Below are 14,294 nucleotides of genomic sequence, written 5' to 3'. Positions count from 1 at the left end.
TGAAGTGATGGGACTGGATGCCATGATCTTAGTTTTCTGAATGTTGAGTTTTAAGCCAACTTTTTGACTCTCCTCTTTCACTTTCATCAAGAGGCTCTTTAGTTCCTCTTCACTTTCTGCCATAAAGGTGGTGTCATCTGCATATCTGAGATTATTGATATTTCTCCTGGCAATCTTGATTCCAGCTTGTGCTTCATCCAGCCCCATATCTCTCATGATGTACTCTGCATATAAGTTAAATAAGCAGGGTGACAATATACAGCCTTGTCATACTCCTTTCCCAATTTGGAACCAGTCCATTGTTCCATGTCTAGTTCTAACTGGTGCTTCTTGACCTGCATACAGATTTCTCAGGAAGCAGGTAAGGTGGTCTGGAATTCCCATCATTTTAAGAATGTTCCACAATTTGTTGTGATCCACAAGATCAAAGGATTTAGCATAGTCAGTGAAGCAGAATTAGATGTTCTTCTGGAATTCTCTTGCTTTTTCTATAATGCAACAGATATTGACAATTTGATATCTTGTTCCTCTGCCTTTTCTAAATCCAGCTTGAACATTTGGAAGTTCTTGGTTCATGTATTATTGAAGCCTCACTTGGAGAATTCTTGACTTACAAATGTTAATATAATAAAATGAGTTGATCAGTTTTTCTCAGTTAGATGACTGTATTTGTTGAAAATTTATGATAAATTCTTTCTCCATTAAAAACAAAATGGTAAACTTGCACTCTGTTATCTCTGAGTGCTTTTGCACAGTGCTGACAGAGTACACTCTATTCTGTACATGTACAAAAATGTATTTTCCTGAAAGCTCTAACAATGAAATCCCATTTCTCAAAGTTCAGAAATACATACTACAGCGATTCTCTGTTTTTAGTTCTAAAGAAAAATAATGTTCTTCTAGTATTCCTCCCTTTTCTAAGGATACATTAAAAAAATGAGTGCCAAGTGAATTACATGGCACTGAGACCCCTGTAAAGAACATAAACAGTCCCTTAAACTTATTTCAATTTGGCATCATGTGTGGCTGACAGAGTTAGTTCTGAGTGAGTGGCTCACTGACCAGACCTCTTCTGGTGCCTAGCAGACCAGGCCAACAGCCATCTCAGAGAGTTTATGGGTTTGCTTTTTTAACAAAAATTAAGCCAGGATCTTGTAAAACTTATGATTGAAACTGGTCATTTTTTTTTTTTTTTTTAGTATAAACAAGTTCAAGGGAGGTAGTTTTGTTCTCATTTTTATTTCTGTCTAAAGAGCAGCAAGAAACTTTCTTTCCAGCATTCCGTAGGGGAATACAGAGGAGAAGGAAAGGGTGAGTAGAATGCTGAAAACCATTGAGAGACACTGTCTGAGGATTTTTGCAAAGAGAAAATATGTTCTCTTGTCCTTGGACAATGTGTTGTTATAAGTTCTGCAAATAAGGCTTCAGATTGTTCTGTTGACCCAAAATCATCAGTTTACTTATTTCTCTCCACAGTTAATGTAATATAGAGTCCATTTCTTTATCATGTAATATGGCCTTCATTTTCTGTAGTGCAGCAAACCTCAACATATAAGATACTTGCTTTTGTCTAACTAAGGCAGGCTCTCTCCCACCTCTGGGTCTTTGCCCACATTGCTCCTTCTGGCTACAATATCAAGACTTTCCTCCTCCTGCCACCATCCTCCATACAAGCTTTGTGGACACTTATTATTCACAAATAACCAAAAATTTCCTCTAGGAAGCTTTTCCTGGTCCCCTTCAATCTCCTCCAATGTACCCCATCCATCCTCAAACTCAGCCAAGTTGACCTCTTTTCTTCATTGCCCAACTTAGCTTAATTCTAAGGGTTCTTATTATGAAGCTGAATCACACATAAATGCAAGCAAAATCTGTGCTTGTTCATTTATTCTGGGAGAAGATGCATAGCTTCAGCAAAACTTTTAAAAGATCTATAATTCCTTGATCAAAAGCCAAAACAGTACAAAACAAATAAATCAAAAGGGCATGTTAAAATATACTGCAGCTGAAACTTTTAAGTCAACTAACCCATATTTTCTTCCATCTCTTAATCTATTTATTCCACAAGACCAACAGGGATGATGTTTCCTTTCAGTGTCATTAAAGTATTGATTCTGCCAGCATCATCTGGGTATACTTGGTAGGCTTGAGATACGTAGGTTCTATCCCAGGATCAGAATCTCTGGATGCGAGATTCAGAAATCTACACTTTAGATAAACATCTTAGTTGACTATATGCATACTCAAATTTTGCAAATAACAGAGTAGTACCAGTACCAAGGAAATAATAGCAACATGGTAAATGTTTGGTGGGTGACCAGCTGACTGAATGAATGAATGCAGATTCTGATTTCAAAAGAATTGTAACAACTATTAAGAGAGTAATTTTAGTGAAGTTATGTAAATTAAAGCAAAACCATATTCACATAAGAGAAAAAAGAAAATAATTATGAATATTGGACCACTAAGTATTGGAGAAGGAAATGGCAGCCCACTCCAGTGTTCTTGCCTGGAGAATCCCGGGACGGGGGAGCCTGGTGGGCTGCCGTCTACGGGGTCGCACAGAGTCAGACGCGACTGAAGCGACTTAGCAGCAGCAGCAAGTATATCATAATTATTATTTATTAACAAGCCAAGAAAATATTGACTTAACATCTCTAACTGTCAGCATATGCTCTAGGTTAGGAGACATTAAAGAAGCATATCATATTCAAATGTAATTCTTCTCCTAAGAAAGAATACTAGGTATATTTTAAAAATCAGATTATAAATAGGTACAAACTATTCATTTGCTCTTTAACACATCCATTATTTTTAAGGCACAGTTAATTAAAATAATTATTTTATAACAATGTTGTCACACCAATTGTTTATATAATGACTTCTGATCTTCAGATCTGGAAAATTCTCTCTATAAATGATCATAAGCACATGTGAGGAGAATGAAGTATTTTTCATTTGCAGTCTAAAAATGAATAAGACTAAAATTATTCTTTCTCCAGGTGTTTAGTTGAGTTTCTGGGGCAAGTAATAAAACAGTACTTTTGATTCTTTAGAGCTTCCTTGGTGGCTCAGAGGATAAAGCGTCTGCCCGAAATGCGGGAAACCTTGGTTCTATCCCTGGGTTGGGAAGATCCCCTGGAGAAGGAAATGGCAACCCACTCAAGTATTCTTGCCTGGAGAATCCCATGGATGGAGGAGCCTGGTAGGCTACAGTCCATGGGGTTGCAAAGAGTCAGACATGACTGAGCACCTTCACTTTCTTTTTCTTTCTTTCTTTTGATTCTTTCAATAGAGAATGAGCAGAACAGTTTAAGCACTTGTATGTTAGTATCAAAAGAGACATATCTAAGCATTCTGCAAATATTTGGCATGAAGTAAATGCTCAAGTAAAGGGCTTTCCTGCTGGCTCAGACGGTAAAGAATCTGCAGGAGACCTGGGTTGGGAATATCCCTTGGAGAAGGGAATGGCTACCCACTACAGTATTCTTGCCTGGAGAATTCCATGGACAGAAGAGCCTGGTGGGCTACAGTCCATGGGGTAGCAAGGAGTCGGACACAACTGAGCCACTAACACTTTCACTTTGGGCTTCCCCTGTGGCTCAGTGGTAATAGAATCTGCCTGCAATGAAGGAGACACAGCACAAGCCGTGAGTTCAATCCCTAGGCTGGGAAGATCCCCTGGAGAAGGGAATGGCTAACCACTCCACTAACATTCCAGTATTCTTGCCTGGAAAATCCCATGGACAGAGAAGCCTGGGGAGCTCGTTCTATAGGGTTGCATAGTTGGACACGACTTAAAAACTAAACACACACAAATGTTCAATTAACATCAAGAAGGCAATGGCAACCCACTCCAGTACTCTTGCTGGTAGGCTGCAGTCCATGGGGTCGCTAAGAGTCGGACACTACTGAGTGACTTCACTTTCACTTTCATGCATTGGAGAACAAAATGGCAACCCACTCCATGTTCTTGCTTGGAGAATCCCAGGGACGGGGAAGCCTGGTTGGCTGCCATCTATGGGGTTGCACAGAGTTGGACATGACTGAAGAGACTTAGCAGCAGCGGCGGCAACAGCAGAGTTAATTGTTATGATTATATTATCAGCACAGAATTTATAGTTGAGCTTTTAATGTTCATATATACTTGTTTAGTTGCTAAGCTCTGTTCGACTCTTTTGAGACTCCATGGACTGTATCCCCCCAGGCTTCTCTGTCCATGGGAATTTCAAAAAAAGGATACTGGAGTTAAGTTGCTATTTCCTTCTCCAGGGTATCTTCCCACCAGGGATCAAACCCACGTCTCCTGCACTGGCAGGTAGATTATTTGCCACTGAACCATCAGGGAAGCTTCATGGGTAACTATTTATGGTTGAAATGAGTAAAGGTTCTCAAAAATAAATAAATCATCTACAAAGAAAAAGCACTGTATTAGTTACAGGGTAGTCAATATTTTATATTGTCATTTTCATCAGTTAAAAGCTTTTTACTAAAAATATAACTAAGTCTCATACTTTCTGATAAGTTCACAGTTATTTACCTGTGATTTCTAAAACAAACAAACAAACAAACAAAAAATCAGTTTACTCACCTAGTGGCAACTATCAAAATTGTAGGCAGAGTACTTAGTCCTTGTAACCTACAAACTACTTATTTATGACAGCAATAAAGCATCCTTTTCCAGAATTAATTGGCCGAGGAAATAAGATATGCCTTACATTTATTTTATTAATATTTTATTTCATTTGCTTGGCATCATGCAAAATAGAAATTCTTGCATAACTTTTGGAGGTTAAAAAAAATAAACAGAAAAGTCTGCAGTTGAATAGATCAAAGAAATGAATCTCATCCAAGAAACAATCCAAGAAATTAAAAAATACTACTTTATTAAAAGCCTTACATGGAAACTGTCATATGTTGCCATTCTTTACCATAAACCTCTGGATATTGACTTGGTCTCTGAATTTCTAGCATCTGGATCAATAATGGCCATATAGTAATCAACTGTGTTTGCTGAATTCACAAAAGACATCTTTGTTGATGTGTCTTTCATATACTTATTAGAAAGTGCTTCCTTTTCAGACATATGCCAAGCATTGTAGAGAGGTCCCTGCCCTCCTAGAAATGGCAGTCTAATAAGAGGGAATAGTCCATTACAACCCGCTGTGATAAGAAGTCTGATAAAGGTATGCACAGAGCACAGGGAGAGCATAAAGAAGGGGCTCATTACCCAACCTAAAAAACAGAGCTCTACAGTCTGAGCTAAGACAATCAAGTCAGGAAAGAGGTTAAGCTCTTGAAGGACAAACGTTAAGTTGTGTGTATTTGCCTCACCCACCATGTTCTGCACACTGCTGTTGCTCATATTTATTGAACAGGGTAATGAAAACATTGAGTGACAAGAAAATCGATTGAGTGTGAGAAAAGATCATGAAGACAGGCTGTGCTTGGGGGCTAAGTCCTAAGTCTCTGACATATTACTAGCTGTCTGGCTCTCCTCTTTGCTGTTAGCATCGTACTCCATCATTATATTTTTATACTCTATAAAATACAATACCTTACTACTTGCAGTTCACCTAATGAGACATACTGGGTCTCACTTACAAGCTTTCACATATGCTATTCACTCTTCTGCCTCCAACTTGACTTATTTCTCCAGCTAAATCTAATTTGCCATTTTAATGTCAACTTAGGTCACCACTTGGAGGCCTCCCCAGTCCCCTAAAATTGGTTAGGTCCCCCTATTAATGCCATATTTCTCTTTGTCCCTGAACTCACTATGTTCATGGCACTGTAATTGCCTGTTTGTCTGCTATCTACCCCTAGCCTCACTGCACACGAGTATAGACATGTGTGAACACACACACACATGACTATACTGAAACATCTCTGGAAATATTACCCTAGGACAGCACATAATAGAAAATAACAAATATTTTCTTCATTGAAGACAGAACCTTCATCATTTCAGTGGTGGCCAATATTAGGAGGACCTCCAGCAGTGGGATCATAGGACATTTCCACAGATTACTTCCTGGAGGCAGCGCTAGCTGGTTCTAACAATCTTTGCCAATCTATACATTTCCAGGACAGTAGTTCTCTGAGCCCCAGCACTACTCACTCTGGAGCAGGAATCCTGGGAATTCTTAGACCTAGCAACACCAAGGTGTTTCTCATCTTGGAAAAATCTGACTCTGGAGACTGACATTAATCTGCATTAAAGTCAAGAGATTTCTTGACCCTTATAAGACCTGAAGAAGACACAGAGGGACTTTGTAAGATCATGTCTTTTTCTTCTTGAAATACTTCATCTCAGTTTAAGGATTATAAAATACAAATTTTGTTAAATAAAACAATTCCTTCTCTGTTTTAGAAAGCATAACCACAACAAACATCATAGTCTAAATAAAAGTAATACAACTCCCAAGTTGGAGAAATTATTTGAAAATACAAATAAAACTGCTTAAAGCCATAGGTTTGATATCTAGGTTAAAAATTTAAGAGGCTAGAATCTGCCAAGAGATTTCCTATGTGTTTATTTTCTACCTTGATCAATCCAGAACCACTGTAAGAAATAAATTTCCCCTTAGTATTTCAACACGTATGCTACTGTTCTATCTGGAACCAGAGGATCAGAGAAATTAAAAACATTTCACTAAGAATTGAAAAAACTTCTGAAATACCTATAAAAAATGCAGGACTTAAATTTACGTGGGAGACTCAAGAAAATTCTTTTCAATCCACACTAATTTGTTTTTCCTTTAAAATACATACATGGTTTGGGAATGCTTTAATGACTGGAAAAAAGGATTTTGGAATTGGAAAGACTTCATCCTTCTTATCCCTCCTTTTTACTCCTTTTGCTCCTCATTTTACTTCTGAGTACCTGAAAACTGGGAAAGTAAGGCCACTTGTCCAAGGTCACTCAGAAAAGTAACTACTAGATCCAAGTCTAGAGTTCATGTCTTTTGATTCCCAATGCAATATTTTACCCAATACATAAAACTGCTTCCCAATAAAGATATTTACCAAAATAAACTTTGTGCCAAAAGATGCTTAATGGCCAAATTATTTTTAAGTTGCTTTTTTTGGGTAATTTTGTTTAAACATCTTATTCATCTCTTCCATGTGGAATCTCTTTCAGAGCAAGGCTTTACTATAGCCCTGAAAGCATCATTCATCTCCAACAAATAATAGGGGAATGACAAAATGAGAAGAATATTCCCAAACTATAAATATAAAGTATATTTATAAATATAATGGCAAGATTACAATTATAATCTAAAATGTAAATTAAATAGTTAAACATTATCATTCAGATTTCATGAATACAAACTTTCTATTGGCTTAAAGAAGAGCTATCTTTAAGCCTGTCATTATACTATCCATGATCGAGAATTTATTAATTTAGTTAATATAAAAAGATCAAAGGAATAAACTTCAGAGAGCAAACTACAACCAAGAATGGAAAAAATTAACTTGCAAAGTTACTTGATAAAATCATACACAAAATTTATCTCCAGTTGGTAAATCATTATTTTTCCAGGTATACTAAAATAGTACAGTGTAGTACAAATGTCTGAGGCACTAGAAGGGGAAGACCAAAGGGATATTGTAGTAATAAAGTCCCCACGACCACTTCAACCAACACAAATCAGCTTTATGTGACATATCTTGTAAGAATTTTCTTTATAACTACATATTCTGTTGCCAAGAAATCTCACAAAACTTAAAGTTATTAAACTCAGCCCAACCAGTAATGGGACAAAATGACCTTTTGTGTCTTTTAATATGATAAAATGGGAAGTACATAGTGTCATTTTTATAGCATTCTTGTCTAAAAGATGTAATTTGAATCTCATCAGAAAGAAATAATCAGATAAATTAATAAAGAGACATTTCTGAGGAAAACTGACCAGGTGTTTTTTTTTTTTTAATACTAATGATGAGTGTGTGATAGACTGCTCTCAGTAAAAGATGACTAAAGAGACCTCAGATGCTTTGAGGGAATCTGAACTAGGTCCTGCATCCAAAGAAGTAAACAGATAACTACCAATCAGTAAAAGACATTCTGGGGACAGGGGTGGTGGAGAGTTGAATTTTAATAGAGGAATATACTAAATTTTTTATTGAATAAATAATAAACATCTTGAGTATGATAAAAATTGAATTAAACAATAAAACATATCTTTAATAGTTGTATCGCACTTAAGCTTGCCCAATACAAAAATATGTTTACAAACTCTTTCTAATTGGATTCATATAACAAAATGGTGAGAACTACAGAAGAAAGGACATTATTCCCAACTAAAGATGAAAAAACTGAGGTATAAATGTATTATGTGACTTTCCCAAGTTTTAGCTAGATTATGCTATGTCAACTTGGTTAATCTGAGAACTACATTTCTTAGAATCTTCTTCTTTGTACTGTTTCAGGTTAGAGTTGGCCCAGAGAGGACTTTGCATGAGACCTGGTGGAAGTAAAGTGTGGTGTAGCTCTCAGATTAGCAGGAAGTAAAGCGTGGTCCCGCTTGCAGATTAGCAGGAAGTATAGCGTGGCCCAGCTCTCAGATTAGCATTAGACATGGTAATGCTCAGGGTCAGAGGTGTCCAGCAGCTCTCAGCTCGTCCTCTTTCTACTCTGAATCCAGCCTCCCTCCCCCCATGCTAGGAATGTGTCCAGACTCACCGCTGGATGCTTGACTCACAGCCCCAGGTGACATCGTTACAGCTTTCTGAGATCTCTTCTGCTGTGGTCCACTTTGGATCTACCTGATTTCTCAAATTTCCCTGCTGGCTCCAGCTTCTCCACCACTACACTGGGGTTCAAGTATATGTGTTACTGACCCTTCCTCTGATTATTCACCTTCATCTTCTAGAACTTCACTTCCCAAACTCATTTTATATTTGTGTAAGGTATAATATGTATAAATAAATCCCTATTTGCATAATACTCATCAAGCTTTTGTTTCCCTGACTGAACACTGACTGATGGAACCAAGTTGGCTTTATGGATATGAAGCCAGATTTCACTATTTAAGTTTTCACATCTTCTGATTCCAGTCTTCCCTTGTGGCTCAGCTGTTAAAGAATATGCCTTCAATACAGGAGACCTGGGTTTGATCCCTGGGTTGGGAAGATCCCTTGGAGAAGGGAAAGTCTACCCACTCCAGTATTCTGGCCTGGAGAATTCCATGGACTTTATAGTCCATGGGGTCACAAAGAGTCAGACACAACTCCAGAGTTCTTTCTGGTAGATCATAGTATATTCCTAAACCCACAATTAAACTTTTATTTCTTTTCAGCATCCGATGTGGTGGTGGCTATGTATTTTTTTTTAACTCCAAATACTTGCTGTTGTTCAGTCCCTCAGGCACGTCTGACTGTTTGTGACCCCGTGGACTGCAGCACGCCAGTTCCCTTGTCCTTCACTACCTCCCAGAGCTTGCTCAAACTCATGTCCGTTGAGTCGGTGATGCCATCCAACCATCTTGTCCTCTGTCGTTTCTCCTCCTAGCCTTCAATCTTTCCCAGTATCAGGGTCTTTTCCAATGAGTCAGCTCTTTGCATCAGGTGGCCAAAATACTGGAGCTTCAGCCTCAGCATGTATTCCTCCATTGACTATTCATACCAGCAAAAACCAGCAAAGTTTTAATGAGAAGAAAAAGGTTACTGTAAGTCCTAAGCTGATAAAACTTCTTACTGAAGTATTTTTTTTTTTAGTGAGATCAAAATGTTATCATTTATCAGAGAATTAAAGGGGAGAAAAGTAAAAAATAAATGTATACATAAAGGTGATTTTATTCTAGTGAATAAATTCTGAGCTGCAAGGAGCTTTATAAATAATTTATAGGATGGAAAATTGAGCAATGAGATAATGGGTCCACAACATTAAGATTATTGAAGACAGAAATGGGGTTAGAAGAAACATATTTTATCTCTTAGAATATGTTATTTGAGTGTATTTAATTCCAGAAATTAACTGATACATTTCCCTTTATAAAGGCATGGCCATATGGTGGGTAGTTATAAGATTAAAGCTCAAATTGTGACATTATTAGTACCTGTGACCTTGTGTGAAGTATCGTACTTCAATTTTCTTATGTAAAACAAGGTGCCTGGTGTATACTGTATATTCAGCAAATAACAACTATTAATTGTTAGTAATAATATGGCTGGCTTAGGTATACATCTTCAAATGTATACCTAAATGGTTTCTATAGGCTAGAAACTTAGAAATTAGTGGGAAAGATCATAAACATTGTTATGTAGTTATCTTACAATTTGTATGATCTTTCCCACTAATTTCTAAGTCATGTGTATGATCTTTCCCACTAATTTCTAAGTTTCTAGACTGTAAAAACCATTTTTTAAAAAATGTGGATTGTTTGTTATTTAGTCGCTAATTTGTGTCCAACTCTTTTGCAATGCCATGAACCAGAGCCCTCTAGGCTCCTCTGTTCATGGAATTTTTCAGGCAAGAATACTAGAGTGGGTAGCCATTTCATTCTCCAGGGATCTTCCAAACCCAAGGATCGAACCCACATCTCCTGCATTGGCAGGTTGGCAGTCAGATTTGTGGATATTTACAGATTGTTATGAATCTTTGTTTGGGACCACAAAGCATCCAAACTGACCTGAGAATGAGGGTGACATTGCACTTCTCTGGGAAATCAGTGTAGGGAGATTCATAGGAATGATTTTAGGACTGATTCCTGTGGCAGACTGAAGAAAGCTGTACTAAGCAAAAGGAGAAGCTGGGTTCACATGCAGTCACAGTGACCATATCAGCTAATTTCAAGTGAAAGCCCTGGATAGTCCCTCAGAACTGTCCTGAATTAGGGCAAGTAGTCTTTAATATATTCCTGTACTGACTCCCTGGATGCAATCTGTCTGTAGGAAGGAGCAGTGACCTTGAATGATATGACTTTCTTCAGCCATACACAGGCATACTCAGGGGACCCTGGCTACAAGCTGTTAGGGCGCACATCCCAGCAGGTGGGAGAAGGAGTGCTTCCAAGGAGAGCCATAGGTGAGCACATCACAGATTACACTATAACAGGTGTCACAGAAGACTTCCTGGAATAAAGGAAAGTCTTACAGGTTTAGAAGATGCATCCAAAGTTGGGTTCATGTGTATAGGGTAAGGATATAGAATTCCTTTTAATCAGTATGTATCTAGAGCATGAGGAAGATCTATTTAAAGTTCTTTTTTGGTTTATACAGTGTGGCCGCAACTATTACAAGAACTTTCAAAATTAAATTTTTATTAAGATAAAATATTTTTAAAAAGAAAACTTAAGAAGAGGTGTGGATGGTTAAGAGAAATTGCAAGTAGTTTCTGGACCATATTCACAATGAGGGGTTATCTGTGCAGGGCAGCTGGCAGACTTTACCTGTAGATATCTGAGCATTGTTGAAATATGTGAAGGATGGCAGAGACCAAGTCAGATTATCTTTCAGAAAAAATCTTAATAATAGCTTGGAAAGTATATTTGAGAGAATCAAGACTGGAGGCAGGAAGGCTTTATAATAGTCTGGGTGTTGGATGACAAGATCTACATAATACTACCTCTCCAGAGGAAGTATTTAATAATTTCATGTTGATTGTGTGTTATTTCACATGATGTATCTATCACAACACTCTCACATTATTGTTTTTTCTTATTTATATTCTCCTGGGTTCTATAGATTTTATTTTCTATCTGAGATTGAATTTTCCTTGGAGGATAAAAGAAAAATATGTGTACTACATGTACATTTGTAAGCTCATCAATCTATTCACATTTACTTTTAATCTAGAGTAAATGTCTAGAGTATGAAAAAGATATTTAAACCATTTTTTTTGGTTTATACAGTATGACCACAACTATTATAAGAATTTTCCAAATAACAATTACTATTAAGATAAAATACTTTAAAAAAGAAAACTCAAAAATTTCTGAATTTAATTTCAAAGAGGAACAAATATAGAAAATGTAAAAATAGAAAACAAAAACCTATCATGAATTTCATAGTTTTGATTTTAGTTGAAATTTAGTTGAATTTGAGCAGGTCAATCTTCCAAAGCCTCACCCAAGTTTCTTCATCTTTATATGTATCTAATAGTACCTGGCTCAAAATTCATTGTAAGGATTAAATGATTATAGTACTGAAAATAATTTAATAAATTATAAAATACGTATATATAAGTGTATTAATTCCTTTAAGAATTTATCACAGCGAGGCATTCTAATTGAGAGAGAAGAGAAACAAGCACAGAAGCAAAGCTGGACATCTGGAGCCCTGACTTGAGGCCACCCGTGGTGTTACTGGACTTGGAGAATCAGTGCGGGGCATGAGTGAGGAGACAGGTGGAGAGGTTCTCTTTTCAAGCTTCTGTTTGATTTTCTTTAAACGAGTGAATAATAACGCCAGTTTATAGTGTGCTTATTTCGACTAAGCTTTCACCAGAACAGGCATTATATTTTAATGAGCTTTAATTTCTCAATTGATGCCAATGTGAATCTTAATATTTAACTGCATAAGAAGGTGATGATTACAGATCTGTTTTCTGCTCAGTCTTGGCAGGAAAGAGGGCCAGAGCCACGAGCTTTATTACAGTAGCATTACAGACTGAAAATTACACAGAACCAGCAGGATTCAAACATCCCATGTTTAAGTCTTTCTCCTTCCTTGGGCAAAAATACTGTAGATTTCTGAACCTCAGCTTTGTTTTCTTTAAAACCAAAGGTCTGGAATTAAATGATGAAGTTCCTTCTGGATTTGTAATTCTGATTCTCAAGGTTCACAATTCTCTCAAGGGACAAAATGAAGATCTCAGAGTGCACAGCTTACTTTAGCTTTCTGATCACAGATCTGCATCATTTGGGTCAAAATTACAAAGATGCTCAAGGACTAGGAAATGCTCAGTGAGGGCAGAGGGCCTGGAAGAGGAGACAAGAGTGCATTCCTCAAGCAGATGCCAGAATGACAATCATACTACGCATCCTGAAGCCTACTTCAGAGGCCTCTAACACCCCTAAACCTGTACCCTTAATACCACCCCATCCTCATAAGCATGCTCACATACATACACACACACACACACACACACAAACTGGAGATGTTTTGGAAAAGAACCAAAGCAAATTCTTCAGGAGCCTAGAAAAAGACTAGACTAATTATTTGCTAGTCCTATTGTCAGTCTGTCTGACACTAGCCAAGTTTCATATAGTTTCAAGTTTCAACTCAAAACATTTACACAAGAGTATCCCTGATGTTTTACAGTGGTTTTTCTTGTTTTAAAACTCTCAAAATATTGACCTCCTTGGAAACATTTCTTCTCACACTCCATTGGATTTTATAAATGTCTTTTCTTTTGTTTCTTGAGTTGCCATATGCACACCCTCAGTCCCCACCATGAGACTATCAACTCCTTGGATCAATTTCACATCTTCTGTTGTAGTGATATCATCACTGTTTGTTAAGAATATGATTATTATGTCTCCAAGGATTCAATCCCATACATAATCCATTAAAATAAAATGAGATGCATTCATAAAAGTTATAGATTTAAACTCCTGAAGGATGGTATGTCTCGGAAATATAAACAAACAGCACAAACAGTTGAATTATGAGGAGGTGGCCACACAGGTTGGAATATAAGCATCAGGTCTTGGTAGCTGTCACTGCATTTTGCTTGAAGCAGTGTGCCAACCCTTTAATGTATACACTTGTGTTTCCAAGACCAGGGTAGAGTAGCCACAATATCAAGAGTTTAAAATCACTGCAACTCTAATTTACTGTTTATCTAATTTACAGAACTGAGTCACATGTAATCATTAAGGACCTGCTATGTGCCAAGTATTGCCTTTATGGGTAGTGATATAAAAGCAACTGAAATATACTTCCTGTTCTCAAGGAAGGCCAACCAGTTATTTAGTGACCTAATTTGTAACAAAGATAAACTGTGAGGTCTAGGAGACTAGTGATCTCATCACTGACCGCAAATTTGCCAGTGCCTAGTAGAGTTCCTAGAAGATAGAAGCAATGCAGTGTTTGTGAAATAAATTTACTGCCCTGTGTTACTTACTTAGCAATTTTTTCCTAGTGTACAAGCTGCTCATTGAAAAAAAAAGAATATCTGAGATATTAACAATTAAGGATATAGTCTATCCTTATATCTGCAATGATATAAAAAACACAACATGTTGTGTATATTGATGTTATTACTTGGAGTTACTTCTGTCTTTCACATTTGGACCAAAAAATTCTAAATTATGCCTCACCTTATTTTTCATGTAAATCACTCA

At 37.0% G+C, this 14,294-nt stretch overlaps 1 protein-coding gene across 1 annotated transcript in view; it reads right to left on the bottom strand.

Moving 5' to 3' along the window:
* Positions 1-14,294, bottom strand: part of ANGPT1 (angiopoietin 1) — a 299,772-nt gene that overhangs the window by 26,941 nt on the left and 258,537 nt on the right. The gene's annotated exons all lie outside the window — the stretch shown is intronic.

Source organism: Bison bison, unplaced genomic scaffold (assembly GCF_000754665.1).
Source record: "Bison bison bison isolate TAMUID 2011002044 unplaced genomic scaffold, Bison_UMD1.0 scf7180017864491, whole genome shotgun sequence".
Classification (NCBI taxonomy): domain Eukaryota; kingdom Metazoa; phylum Chordata; class Mammalia; order Artiodactyla; family Bovidae; genus Bison; species Bison bison.
The sequence above is the reverse complement of the archived record's forward strand: the minus strand, read 5'-3'. Positions and strand labels throughout refer to the sequence as shown.